The sequence below is a fragment of the Corvus hawaiiensis genome, chromosome 4 (genome assembly GCF_020740725.1).
Source record: "Corvus hawaiiensis isolate bCorHaw1 chromosome 4, bCorHaw1.pri.cur, whole genome shotgun sequence".
NCBI classification, from domain to species: Eukaryota; Metazoa; Chordata; class Aves; order Passeriformes; family Corvidae; genus Corvus; species Corvus hawaiiensis.
This window is the reverse complement of record NC_063216.1, coordinates 35702483-35718106: the sequence shown is the minus strand read 5'-3', so window position 1 is coordinate 35718106 and position 15624 is coordinate 35702483. Positions and strand designations below refer to the sequence as shown.

At 38.8% G+C, this 15624-nt stretch overlaps 1 long non-coding RNA gene across 1 annotated transcript in view; it reads right to left on the bottom strand.

The window, feature by feature from the left end:
* The window catches only part of LOC125324572, a 154950-nt gene that overhangs the window by 9483 nt on the left and 129843 nt on the right, over positions 1-15624 (bottom strand). Inside the window, exon 8 of the long non-coding RNA XR_007203039.1 lies at positions 3175-3282. This is a non-coding gene — a long non-coding RNA (uncharacterized LOC125324572). The remainder of the gene's footprint in view (positions 1-3174; positions 3283-15624) is intronic.

Sequence of the window (15624 nt, the reverse complement as noted above, 5' to 3'; positions counted from 1 at the left end):
AAGGCTCTGGGCCATGCCAGCAGCAGCAGGGACCAGAGTGACCCACTGTTCAGCAGGGTCAAGCCTGGGGGCCAGTAGAGCATCCCCAGCCAGTGGCTGCAGCCCACAGCAGGCTCTGCTTTCTGTGCTATGGGCCTGTTTGGTCACAGTTTTCTTCCCCCTTCGTTCTGTTCATTTAATACAGAGGATGACATTTTGGCTGCAAATCAATAGTTTTTAACATTTGTTTCAATGTGGCAAGAATTTCATCCAAACCCTTCATGCCTCACTGAGGACAATAACACAAAGAACACTGTTTTGGAAAGAGAAAGGCATCAAGTTTGCCAGCAGCTTTGTTTATTGTGTTTGGGGGCTTCATGATGTAGTCTCCCACCCACTTATTTTTTTAAATGTTACTTTGGCTTTTGAAAGTCTTGCAATCTAATATATAATGATTAAAAGTTTGTATGTGATTTCCAAAGCTGGTTTTCATTCCCTAGGGAGTATTAATTCTGGTTTAATTTGTTTTTCATCTTCATTGTGCAACAAAACAGTTTTGTTTTTAAAAGGAGGATCAAACTGATACAGGAATATGTGTACAAGTGCTGGCAGGCATTTCTTGAGGAGAGCTTCAGCTCATGAACTTGGACTTCAAACAAAAAATGTGCACAGCTCACATGAACTTGAATTTGCCCTTTATTTGCGATACCCATAAACATTTATGATGCTTTGTTTTTAATCCCAGTAAGCCTATGTTGTTACTTTGGGTCTTTTAATAGTGTCTATTTATGTTGTGAAATCATGACAACTGTGTTGTCTTCCCGTAAAGCCAAAGGTCAAGGGTCTGCTACAGCAAATACTAACACATGTGAAAAACTTCACTCATATGAATAATCAAATTGATTTTAACAGAGATGTGTTTTTAGGGTCAGGCTCCCAATATTTTGACATACTTCTTGAAATCTTCTGTGGGTAGGAGTCATTGACTTTCATATGGTGATAAAATGCTCTAAACACACAAATAATTCCCCTCCAAAAGATAGGAATATGTTTGGGTTATCAAGTTTTAACAGTTACAGTTCTACTTGCTAGCTTTCTTTTCCTGAATACAAGTAGTGTTGGAGGAGCACTTAGAAGAGATTAAATAGAATCAGCGTTAATGATTCCTATAAGTTAATCTATTTAACATTCCTCTCCCTTCCCAAGTGAGCCTATTTGTAACCACAAGTTTGGAGATCTCAGTGTATTTTTGTCTTCATTTTCTGGTGAAGAATGATGGAACTGATTACTTTTACAACAGTGGTGTACTGCATTTAGTAATTTATGTTGTGCACAGATCATTGCTATGATGAACTAGACAAATATGCATATGAAAGCACTCTTTTTAATAAGATGTATAAAAATTTATGCTTTATACAATAAATATTATTCTATTTTTAAGACTATACTTAGCTGTAGTGCCTCTGTAGTGCATATGCTGTAAAAGTAAATAAAAGAGACACACAAAATTCCAAATATAACCTGTAGTTATTCAGGATAAGCAGCTTGCCTTATACAGAGAATTTCCTAGTTGTCTCTTGGGATAATAGAGTGATCTTTGGAAAGCTTTTTGTGAATAAGCTAATAATTTTTCCTGTTGTTTGCACAGATTCCAGCTGTGTTAGAATGCAATTTCTGCAAAAATTTGTCTCAGAAAATTGTGTCAGGAGCAAATTTGTTTTCTGCTTTTTTTTGGAATATATTCAGTGGTTTTTCCATGTTGCATTCTGAACCTTGTTCTCCAAATACATATTCTATACCTGTGACTTCTACTGTTAAATCAGGGAGAAGTGTTACATATGTTTATTCTTCCTATAAAGGTGGAAAAAATTTGGAAAAACTTGAATGTAGATGAAAATCTATGAACATAAGTATCTTTAAAATTTGTAAACATATATGAGCTATTTTCTTCATATCACCATAAGTAATAATGCCACAAAACTAGCAAAGGATCTACAGTCTAGGTGTCATAACCTCCCTGATAGTTAAAGGAACATTTCTTCCATTAACATGGAGTTGTGTGCATGGTCTGTCCAGTGATACACAATGTCATTTAAGACATTCCATCATTCTCTGCTTGAGCACTCTACTGTAATCTCATGAGGTACCCAGGGAAGAAACAATGATAGCCAAGGCATTAAAATGTAATCAAGATATGCAAATTCATATCTGAATGTGATTTGCTTGGAAAGAGAAATTAATCTAGGCATGGTCAAATAAACAGTGTGTAATATGGATAATTAATCACCAAATTAGCAGCTGTAGTCCCATGAGAAAATTATGCAAATTAAAAAGGCCCCCATCTACAGTCACAGTTAGAATACTTAATACCAAACTCTAAACAAAACAAAGCCCCCGGGAGCACCACAAAACAAGCAAATCAAACTTACAGAATCTCTCCGTTAAATTTGGAGGATGACCCACTGAGTGCTTTATTTTTCCTGGTTTACAGAAACTGATTTATTTTCCCACTGACATACCAGTCTCATTGAATAACCTGCAGCTTTGAAGCACCACCAATGTTGCTTTACACAAAACTAAACTTCATTCATACAGTCCAAATCAACAGCTAAAAGAGGTAGGGACTAGAGGGTAAATCCTCACCCCTGGGGCCCAGTCCATGTAAAACAGGGATGGCTACTCCAGAGATATGTTAGGTGTCTTCTGCACATGTAGAAGTTGTCTCCAGCAACTTCACTTGCTGCTTTGCACTTGTGTTTCAATAATCTCTTTTTGTTTTATCTCTCTCAACACAGTCTTTTTCCCATATGTGTAATATGTACTGAAAAGATTTTTTCTACCTGCTCTGAAAACCTAATCCACACATTTGCTTTTCACTGGTTAATCCAAGACAGTGACACCAAGAATGCTTCATATGGACTAGGCTGGGGTATGGGACTACCTGGCCCATGCAGCACATGGTCTCCCCTGAGGCTGTGCATTGCACTAAAACCATGGCCCAACCAAGAACACATAAAACATTCTCCAACTAGGAAACCTGAGTGAACAGAGCTATTCAGCATTTGAAGCACATTTTCCTAAAGATAGTAGCTCAGATAAATTCATCTTAAAGCTGAATCAACCCAAAGTGAAATATGTTGGCTTTTCTGAATACAAGCTTTAGAAATTTTTAATGAAAAGTTGTAATATACTCACTCTTGTCTTCATTTATGGTGAAAGCAATTGTTCAAATAGGAAACTTGGCAAGGGTCCTGAATTTCCATCTCCTGATGGACTCCATATCACTAGTTCCAAGGGAACAACCTGTTTTGGGAAGGAATTTTGTACAATGCAGGCAAGAAATTCTTCAATGTGTCCAGAGCCAAGAAAAGCAGAGCTTCTCACTTCAAGTTGCTGGGTACCTCTCAACATAAGCACCTATGTGTGGAAGATACCTTGGAAAACACCGCATTGGGATTATATATTTTAAGGCAGCCTTTTCCTATCTGTCACTGAGAATGAGTAGAAGTTGACTTCATAAGAAAGAGGAATTTTCTTCTATTCTGAAATGTCTTTCTCAATCTTCTGATGCTCTGGACCATGACTGGCTTCTAGTTGCTCTCTCTCTGTCCAGAATAAATTTCACTCCTTTTATTTAATTTAAAGTTTTAATTCCTCCTGATAAAGGATGCTTTTTGGTAAGATTTTCAACAACTTGTTTAAAGAACTAAATAATGCTCATGTTTTAAGGTTCTTAATGCTGCAGAGTACCAATTGCTTTTCATGTAGAACAGCCTATCCTTCTCCCAGGCAATTTGCTGACACACTGCATACAATAGTTTCATGTCATCTTACCAATGCAATGAAGTACATGCTTCTTGCAAACTACAGAGTAAACTTTCTCACTAATGTAGATCTGATCTTCAGACCTGAGCAAATGAGAATCAGGAATGCCAAAGGGGAACCCCAGACACACTAGAAGAACAAGATTGCAGAAATTGCTGTGTAAATTTTAGTCTTCACTGATGTTTAGCCCCAACCAAGAGGTCACTTCTCATCAGTCCACATGACATGAATTTAGCCCACACCAAAGCTTCCAACATTGCCTTGTGTGTTTTGAAAGTGCAGCGCCAATGTGTACTCAAGGTTTCCTCATGCTGTGTCAAGCAAAGTATTCTGGAAAATGTTGGGTGTGCTCCTTGTGTCTTGTATGCTATGGAGAAATTGCAGAAAATGAGAGTGCAGGGAAAATGAAGTGTGGGACAGCAGCTGGCAAATTTCTTGTGCTTTCATGAGCTTAAAGCTGTGATGTGTTTTTAGATGCTGAACAAGATATAAGACAAACAGAGAAGAAATTATGCAGTCAGCTTCATCCCTGGGAGTTCACTGGGCTGAACCGTGCCTGGGGATTAAAGTACAGATGGCTGATGACTGTGGGCTGGAGGACTATTCAAAAAGGTCTTAAAAGGTCACAATCAACTGCAAATCAGACCCGAGGGATGTGGCAACGTTTAGTAGCCCCATTTGTGAGCAGCTACACTGAAGTGGCAAAAGTTATTTGCTCAGTAGGGTTATCACCACTTGTGTAAGGTACGACGTAAATTCACCTCCCCTGAGATGGAAAATTCAGGCACTGCTGAAGCTGCAGGTTTATGAGGCAATGGAAACCAGTCTAAACTAAATTGTAACACAATTCCTGGCCTGTCCCACTCCCACTGAGTTTCCTTATACCTGGATGATCTATTGTGTACACAATTGCATGCTGTCCAAGGCTGGCTTTTGAAACCAATTATTTCAGAGAGGGAGTGCCAGGGAGTCCTGAAAGAAGCACTCCCTCAACCATCCATCTAATATGACAGTCCCAGGGCAGTTAATCAAGCAATGCCCTTTCCTCAGTGTTGCTGCAACTGTCACATGTTAACAATTACACTCTTAACTATAAAGGTACATGCTGACTACATGATGGGCCAAATCCTGTTCTGTGTTTTGCCTGGTTTAAATTTGGAGGAACTGTTTTTGTAAGTGAACCTACCCTGTCACTAGAAAGGGAACCACTAATGTATTGGTTATATAAACACCAGCAACTGATAAAATTTAATTACTACATTTTATATGACTCTTTGTTATAGTTCAGTGAAATATAACTCCAAATGAAAAAATAAACCTGTAATCAGGACACAAGGGAACAAGCAAAGTAGATTAACTAGTAAGACAATGATATTGACAGAATTTTCTTAAATTATTGTTAGGAAAATAATGCCATCCAGCACATCTGAGCAGTATTTTGAGGGAAAATTACTCTCTCCAAGGAGACATATTAATTAAGATAGAATTGTTAGATTGCAATTAAATTCTTGGATTGACAGTCTTTGTCATAGTGTTATTTTTCTACTAATAGTGTATACAAGTTTAAAAAAGTCAACCAATATTTACTTATGTGAAGAATCCACCGCCTTGTCAAAAGTGCACAAGTAGGAGTTAACTGTTTAGTTATATTTGGTACATCATAAACGCCAGCTGGAATGGCAACACGTCAAGAGGGGCACCTTTTCAAGCGGTGTGATTACTGAGTCTGATTACTGATACACATTGACCATTTTCATTCTTCCAGTGCTCACATTTTACAATAATAAAGCATCAATGCATATAGGAAAAGATTGGACCTGATGTCATATCTAGAAACTAATTTAATGGGAAATTGGATAGTGGAAAAGTGATGATGATTTATTCTTGATAGTAGATGCCTCATTAGTTATGATTTATTTAGATGACCTTCCCAGTCCTATGATATTTTCTCTTGTATTTGCCTCCTCTCTGCCCCCAACTCCCTCCAAAATCTTGTACACTCCAAAAAGAGCAGAGGTAAATACTGCTGATCAGGTGCCTGATCCTGTGGGCCTATAGTTCTATTGGTTAGATCCATTAATTTCCATGGCCCTGCTCATGTATGGAATAAGCATAAAAGAGACCCCATGATCATTATTACAAATCTCTATGTATCCCTCACAGGATGTTATTATCAAGCATCTTGAGGCAAAAAAAAAAGAAATTTTGTTATATTTGATTCTTTTTTTTTTTACTTGACTTACTTGGATTTTCAGATCAGTTGTGAAAGTGATATTTTGTTCCACCTCAAATGCATTGAATAATCTCCCTGGCTCTCATTGAAATTAAGAATGCCATTCTTGAGTCATTATTTAAAATGCATAGCTTTTAATATTATTTGATTTCTTCTGAAGAGGAAATCAGGTAATGATTTGGTGTTTAAACTGAACATCTAAACTAGCAGCCCAGACTAATATCTGGTCTCCATTAAGCAAGAGGAAGAAAAACAAGAACAACAAAAATCTAACATCTTTGTTTCAGGAGCAGGGCTAGCAGGCTCACAGGTAAGCAGAGGCAGAAAGGCTCAGCTTCACCCATGAGCCAGGTCTCTCCAGAGATATGAATCCCAGCCCCTGCAAATAAGAGAAGTATCAGCTTCCAATGTCAAACCTCATGGGGTTCTTCACAATCCACTTTTCAAAATAAGTCTAGCTCTCTTGGTGTCTTTCAGTATTTTTCCCCATCTACTGGTCTACCCTATTAAGGGAATTAAAGTGAATTGAAGTCAGCAGTGCCCTGGCAGCCAGAAGGGTCAACCTGGGGTATCCTGGGGGCATCGGGCACAGCATCACCAGCCGGGCAAGGGAGGGGATTGTCCCACTCTGCTCTGCACTGGGGTGGCCTCACCTCGAGTGCTGGGGGCAGATTTGGGTGCCACAATATAAAACAGACATTAAAATATTAGAGAGTGTCCAAAGGAGGGCAACAAAGATGGTGAAGGGCCTTGAGGGGAAGCCTTGAGGAGCAGCTGAGGTCACTTGGTCTGTTCAGCCTGGAGAAGAGGAGACTGAGGGGAGACCTCTTTGCCATCACAACTTCCTCATGAGGGGAAGAGGAGGGGCAGGCACTGATCTCTTCTCTATGGTGACAGTGACAGGACCTCAGGGAATGACCTGAAGCTGAGTCAGGGGAGGTTTAGGTTGGATATTAGAAGAAGTTTCTTCACCCAGAGGGTGGTTGGGCACTGGAACAGCCTTCCCAGGGAAGTGTTCACTGCACCAAGCCTGACAGAAGAAGTGTTTGGACAATGCTCTCGGGCTCATTGTGTGACTCTCGGGGATGGTTCTGTGCAGGGCCAGAAACTGGACTTTGATGATCCTTGTTGGTCCCTTCCAACTTGGCATATTCTGTGATTCTGTGATTAAAAAATTAAATAGAGCTGATGTTTTCTCAAGTCAATTCTTGCAGATTAAATTTACGCAGCTGGAGCAGGAAGCCAGGACCTCTTTTGTCCACTCTTGCCCTTACACATAAGCTTGCAGGGCTATGCTGTCTGTCACACTCATAGTTTCAACAGGTATGATCTCTCTTCCCCATATCCTAGTCCTATGAGGAGGAGAAATTTTTAGGATAACAGAGAACCAAACTCAGATTTTCCTCTACCATGGTAAATGATTGAGTCATTATAAGGATCAGTGCACTCCAGTACTATTAGGAAAATGACAACTGCATTTTATATAGGGCCTGATGGCCTTAGAAGGAGGTCTCAGAGCAATCTCAGTCAAATTCCTGAACAGGACTTTGTGTTTGTATTTTTACTTAGGTAGGGTATAAAATGCTGGCTGCTCTCCAACTTTTTGACTGAGTGTCAAAACTTGCATGTCTTTCACTGAAATGTTTTCCTTTTAAAGTTTAGTTTTTAGTGTTTGGCTTTGCAGACAGCTTGTCAGATCTTGCCAAAGCACCCCTTCCAAGAATCTGAAAAAAAAACCCCACCTGTATAAAAGTGATTACCTGATGGTATTTATGTCCTCAAAGCCCTACAGAGAAGGAATTTTTTAATTCAAGGTGTCTGAGAACACAGACTTACCTCTTTTAAGAGTATTTGTGTCTATTTGCCAAAACCTGACTTTCAGAACCTTTTTTTTGCTGTGGAACCATTGATGATAGCATCTCTTACTTTCCCTGAGGTACTGGTTCAGCAGGTTTCCCTGTTTATCAGCTGTCCTTTTTTCTCTGTGGTTGCCCCGGGTTGCCGGCTTTATACCTCAGGATTCACCTTTGTCACCAAAGAAACACCCATGAGCAGCAAAATGGAAGTGCATCTCCCAAGCAGGAGCAGCACTTAAAGCAGAGCTGCATGGATTTTCTTCAGGAGCAGCAGTTTTGCCCATCCCTATCCTCCACAGACTGTCTACCCCAAGGTCTCTTGCTGCAAGCAAAGTGCCACAGCACTCATAGAAGAATTACTTTGCAGGAATAATTCCTCTCTTTCTTGAATAAAGCTAGCCAAGTTATTCTGAGTGCTGCAAAAAAGATCTACTGGTTTCTCTGTATGGATCACTCTGTCCTTTACTTCTTAGCTACTGTTTATTAAATCCTTGTGCACAAACAGTAGTTCCAAACAGAACTCCAATCCTTGCAGTTTTTCCATTGCAATAGAAACATACAAATGTTTAATATCATTTTGCTATTTTGAGATCCAAGGCATTGAAAGTACAATGCATATAGGAAAATGACCATTCCAATGTGCATTTTCTCCAAGGACTTTATGTTAAAACGAAACACGAACTATCCTTTGGTAATTTAATAAGAAATAGATGTAAATTTTCAAAATATTGAAAATAATCATACTATTCTTTATCACTATAGAAAATGGAAAAGCATAATATATTTATGAAACACAGGAAAATTAAATGTTCAATAGCACTGGTTCTAGCTGCAAAAAATCCATCAGTATAATATGAAACCAGCCATGCCAGACTTGAAAGCCAAATTGGTTTGCTGAGCATGCTGAACATTAACTATTAACACCATTTTTTTTCCTACCTAGAGCCACTTTTCTTGCAAATGGCAAAACCATTAGTGAGCTGCCAAACTGTATTTTCCACTTAATTTCGATGTTGAAGAATCTAGACATGACAAAATTTGGGTTATCAGTAAATATGAGGAAAACAAAAATGCTCTCATGCAATTTTTTCTTCCTGCAAACTCCATAAACTTTTCTAATTTGAATAATTATAAGCTTCACAGGGCTGACAAGGTTCACACAGGTAAATCACTGTGTTATCTGCTGCATCTGTGATCAGTTGAAGCCTTAAAAGCACAGAACTGCACATCAACTTTCTGTCCATTCTCCCTTTCTGTAAACCATTGAGTTGTGTAGTTCTGTGCAAATATAATACTGAAGACAATAGTTGTGGCTGTAAAGAACCAGAGATATCTACCAAAATGAGTTAAAAATTCACAACTCAGAAGATACAATAAGAGATCTATTTGGCAATTTCCTCTTGCTTGATCTTTATAATAAAAGGCTAATTTTTGAACACATCTTTATTAATTCATCTGCCTCTCTCTCATAACATGGCTGTGTGGATATAATTCAGGATGAGTTTTTGATGGTCAGGAGTTAAAAACAGCCTCAGATTTCCCGGAGCTCAAACTGATTTGATGATTATTTTAATCTTTTGTCTAAAAGAAGTAGCTAAAAAACATGATCTCATTTTAGGTCTTTTTTGAGCTGAATACTAGAAAAAATATAAGGGTAGGAACCTGAGGAATCTGTGCTATACACAAGAAATGTCACATTGAGCAGAAGAATGCACCTGCAAAGCCCAGGGCAGAAATTATGATGTTTGCGTGCATGTTTTCTCAAAACAGGTTAGCAAGCTATTGAAACAGCTCTAAAACTTCCTGGAAAGAGTGGGAGGACTCCCACTGACTTCAGAAGGCTGTAGCTTTCACTTCTATATGGGCATATGCATGTTTGATTCCAACAAAGCAAATCCACAGAGATCAGCACTTGCCCTGCTGAATGTGTGCTGTTTAGCAGAGTGGGCCCAGCAGCAATTTTGTCACACTCTGAATCCCCAGAAAGGGACCTCAGCTCCAGCTCCAGCTGCACACTACATTGAGCAATGGGTAATGGCATGGGACTGGTTCTTTGGCTCTCTCTAAAGGAATTGAAATGGTTGTGACAGGGCTTCCCAGACCCAAGATATTTGCCAGAAATATCGACTTATGAATATTAATAGATCTGCTGAGGTCCTGTAATGTTTGTCCAAATGTCTTTTGACAATTCTTATGTATTTTGTTAGATCCTGCAGAAAAACCAGTTGGGTCTGGGAGGCTCAGTTGGGAAAGGGAAAAATTTTACCTAAAAATTCTTTTTCTGAAACATTTCATGTAAAATTATTTCTCGGAAGAAAGATTTGACACTGAACAAGCTGTGGGAAGAAATCCACTATTTCAGGGATTTCTATAGCATCTGGAGGAAGCCAGAAGAACCTACAGAGAGGATCTGTTCCCTCGGGGAGGGTACATAAAGCAAGCAAAACAGATATATTTCCAAATGCACAATTCATTCTCCTGGGCCCCTGGAATATGTCAGCCAACGTTCTTCCAGTTTGTGAAAATATTTGAAGATGGGGTAGTTGTTTTAATTTTAGACCTTATCCAAAGCCTTACAGGTGCTTTCCAGATCTGAAGGGATAATTGTAATGTAAGTCTTGTTGGGGAAGATGAAACAGGAAAGCCTTATAAATATGATTGCCTGACAAAAGATTTTGGGAATATGAAAACTACAGGCAACATCGAAATGAAGGCCACCTTTGAGATACCAAGTCTTAGTTACTGAACAACTGGAAAACAATGGTATGGCCGACTGAAGGTAATTCCCTCTTGATTGAACAATACCCTCTGCTTGCAGGCAGGTCCAAGGGTCAGAGCAGACCCTACTAGCTCAGCAGAAGGGGTCCAAAGAGTAGTTTTTAGAAGTTAAGATGTAACACTCTATGGTAATATAAGAACTCTTATAGGCTGTATGTAAATGCTATAGGATTTGTATCTTGTATTAGATTGGTTAGTGACAATTAGGATATTCAGTACAGAAGATGATTTATTGTATTGTAACCAGGACTTCAGCATTCCATTCCATTCCATTCTATTCTCATCACTTCTTCTTCACTCTCTTTGCTCTCGCTCTCTCTCTCTCTTACCTGCTTACTCTCTTGCTCTCTTGGGCCTGCTCAGAGCTGCCAGCTGCAGCTCTAAGCAGTGCCCCTATACCCACGCCCTTTGCAATAAACCGCATGTCCCAAGATCTGCTTATAGAGATCTCCCGACTGAACCCCAGAACCTACAAAGTCTTATATTCATCTCAATAGAACTAGATCCAGGCATAGGGCAGGATTTTATTTCTAGGTCCAGATGTTCATTTCTTGGTGTCTAAATCGTGTGGGTTCTTCTCAGGTAACAGGGAATATGATACCTCAGATCAAGCAGTCAGGAGGTCGACTTTCTGTATGGTTTAATTAAAATGAGTCTGTCAAGAACACCAAACGTATTTTCAGCATGCTAGGGAGGATTAACTGTTCTTAAATAGAAAACACAAATGTACTAGGCAGGAACAGCAGAATAAAAAGGAAGGAATAACAGTCAATTTTCTCTCTGCCCAGCATCTCCCATGTGAGGGAAAGTGTTTTTCCCTCCATTCAGTTTGCTGTCAAGCCAACAATTTTTCAGTAGCTTCCTGCACTGCCATAGCCACTACTTTTCTCATCCAAATTCCAAAAGAAATCTTATTTTTACTTTTTTGGGAGGCTTGGCTAGGCGATTCTTCTTTCGCCTGTCTTGCCCTGTACTACAAACAATTCCTCCAACCTTGGCACACTCAGGTGCAGATTACCCTGCTTTTTGGCAGCTATTTGTAAACTGGGACACAGGACAAAGCAAATGGGAGGTCATCTCTTGCCACTGTATGCTGTCCACAGCAGTACATACGGAACAAACAAATATGAGGGATGCCATCAAGAAAAATTCATTGAAATGCTTTTTTACTTCTTTTATTCTTGAGTGTGAAATAATGAGCTATCTGAAAACAGAGGAAAATCTTTTATTTATTATTTCTGCTATTTCACTTTATCATTTATATTATGATACTTGAATACCAGGAATAGGAAGTATCATTGGCTGCTTGATCCATTCTTATACCCTTCTTTATCATCTGCTGGAAGAACACAATACTGGTTTCAGCAGTCATTTTGTCTCATTGGGTCTCACACCCATATTCATAGCCAGCATAGTAACTTCCCACTCTTCTTGTCAATGTATGAACATTCAAGCAAAAAATGTCCCTTCCCAGGGCATGTTTCTTTGGTACTAAGATAAAACAATACACTACTTGCTGATTAGAGTCATAGGAAGGACTACTGCATGTCATCTGGTCCAGTCCCTCACCTGGAGAAGGGCCTTGACATTAGACTGTGTTTCTCAGGGTCTTGTCCTTGTAACTTAAAAATATTGTATCACTGTAGGATTTTCCATTTTGCTTTGTTTCCCCATCAGATTGAAGAGATTGTAGAAAAAGTCTCTGGAAACTTATTTAGAGATGTGTTAAGAGCATAAATGGGATGGTCTTGCACTTGTTAGAGGATATAAATGCGTTTCCATATTCCCTTCCTCACACAGTTTCGTCAACAGCCTTCACTCACTATCCCCTTCACTGTCATCAACATGTGGGACAGGAGTAGGTATAGACATGGAACAAAGAAAATCAGTTTATGATTATTATAGTTTTGTCTTCAAAATCCTCTTCTGTTCTTGCAGCCTCTCTGACTTGGCACATGGGTAGGTTTAAGTGGAAATTTAGTCCTTGTAAATTTTCTTTCAGACAGGCTTACCTGCAATTTATTCCACCTTTCTGTGGATGGCATTTTCTTGTAAGTTTTTTTACCAATGCTAACATTCCTGCCAAAGTCCTCTGTGTTTACATCAACTGTTCCCATTCAAGATTGGCAAGGATGTCATTAACTGTTTCTTATGATTTAAGTCAACTCTGTTTCCTTTTTATCTTTCTGCTGTGCTGGAGTCAGCAGGAATACATGAGGGGTATGTCTTGTGACAATCACCACAAACATACACCATAAACATACATTCCCAGAATGACTTCTGCATCCTGATTTTTTTTTTTTAAAGTTTCTATAGGATCAGAGATCTCCAAAATCCAGCTCAGGTTATGCAAGTGCTAAGACCAGAATGGACATAAAACTGATGTAGTTTAGCACTTTCTTATTTCAAAGCACTGAGAAATTCTAAAATCTCTGCTTTTGGCACATCAAACATCAGGAATGCTGGGAAAGAGTTGTACCACTTGAGTGGTAGCAGATGGTGATGTTAAGTTTGCAGATCATACTGAGCTAGCAGCGAGCCTGGTGCCAGAAACATAGGGAAAGCAATACAGATCCAGCAGAGACAGTTCTGTTATCAGCTCAGCAGGTGAGTCATTGTATGACTGAGAGCAACCCAAAGGATGATTTCATTTATTCCTATCCCAGTTCTTCTGAAACAAGCAAACAAAAACCTTAGGAATGAACATAATTTATAGTAACCCACTGAAGCCAACTGAGTTAATTGCATGCTAAATTTTTAACTATTAGCATGTATATTTTCTTGATCAAAACTATGTTTTCATTTTTGGAAGTGGCAGCTAGTTGTGATATGTTGGATGCTTTTAGAGCATGAATCTCTAGCTAGACCATGATCCAAACGGTTCAGTACCAATTTCCATCTCTTCCTCATATTTGCGAGGGCATTTGCCTTTAGCCTTTGATTACTTCAACTTTCCATCTATACATGCAGTCACAGACCTAGACTTATTAGCTCGCTTTGAGAATACCAAATAAAACATTAGCCTCAGAGCTGTAAGAGTTTTCAGGCACCTGCACGACGTTCCATTACAATCAGCAGGACTTCCATTGGAACAGTTCGAAGGCAGGGCTTTATCCCATGCAAAGATATTCTTGTCAGAGACTTTAATATGGCTAATTTATAGATACTTCTATTGTTCTATAGTGATTTTACGAGTAACTAAACAGATATATCAAGGGCTTGTCTTTTTGCTAAGATGAAATTCTGAATTGGTGTTCCAGAATTACTGTTCTCTGTGAGCTCTCTGTGTGAACTAGAGATTAAAGAATTCTCAAAATCCAGTTTTTGAACATGTACCTTTTAGAATGATTTTGCAATTCACAGAAATGTAGCCTCTAGAAAACATATTGCAAGTCTGTAATTATGGAAACACCCATGGGACTCTTTACTTTGGTGTTCTCAAGCATGAGCATGTGACAGGTGTATACCACAAAAAGACATATATGAAATAAAAACCACACTGAAGGATGTAGATTGGTCTATGGCATCTTCCAGAACCATCATTTGCTCACATCTGCAGGCATTTCCAAAGATGGCACCAGGGATTAAGACAGGAGAATTCCAAGGCAGAAAGACATTTTTGTAGGATAATTTTTTGTAGGGTAATTTACTCAGTGAGAGGGGTTATGAAAAAGTGTTAGTAACTTGGCCATGTTAGCAGCTCAAAGCACCCAGAAGAACATGAAGGTTCTTCAATAAACCTGAGGTTGAAACCAGAAGCTAAGGATAAATCAGTATATTTTTTCCTATATTACTCAGAACTGCTTTAGTTTTAAAGGTCACAGTCTACCACCACTCATATAACTGTTCTGCTCACTTAACTGGAAGTTGTAAGCTACTAAAGTAACTGAAGAGAAAGTGTTGGAAAAAGGTATGCAGGCATTTGAACCCTGCCTGCATCTGCAGAGCATAAGGGTTTGGTCTTTCAGCTCTGCATTTCAACACTCACATTTGTATATGTCCATATGGAAATCAGCCTCTGCATCAACATGAGTCAGGCACACACAGGCTTAACAGACACTGCTGCAATTCCATCAGAGGTATTCCAGCTTTCATGCTGTATGTGATGCAAAGCAGCCTCCCTTCACTGCAGGTATAGGAAGGAAAATATAAACTATGTACAGGTAAACTCCTTGACATTAATTATGTTTTCCTGAAGTGTAACCATTACTGATGGCATACATACAGAAAGGTGTTTCTAAATAACTTCTTTCTTGATTTTTGCACTGTGAAAAATGGGAATATTTCAGAAATCACAATTAAATACAGTGTACAACTGCTGAAAAACATGACCACAAGCTATTGAATCACAAAAAAAATCCCAGAAGAAAAAACCAAAAAACCTTACCAACTGATGTTTAAATTTGCTCTCTCATCAGAGCTATTTCTCGACTAGGACCCTAGAAAATATTATAATAACTTTCATTTGGAACTGCTTCAGACTTTTAAATGCATTCACTGCAGAAAGGGATTAGTGTGCAGAACACAGGTGGGAGGTTAGAGGGTATGATAATTTATTATATACCACTGTGGTTTGAAACTGAGATACTTTTGTATGAATTTCTTTTTATGGTGAAAGCTCTGAATTCAATCAATTGGTGCATGTAAATTCTGTGCCTCTCCTTATTGAGTGCAAATCATAGTGTCTATTTCCAGGACTATTTTAATATTGTCCTGAGTAGTAAAGCTATATTGTTGTGGAAAGCAAGCCATTTGACTAATGGAAGCATCGAGTCAGGATTCAATTCTCAAACCTTTGAAAACACAAGTACCCAAAAAATCAGAGCTCTGCTCTTACAGTGATGATGTAACCTGTAAAAAAATTTGCATATTTTTTGTAGCAAATTTATCAGTGACCACAAACATGAGCAATTTTGCTCTAACTTCTGCAGATATTCTGTAAATATTAACCAC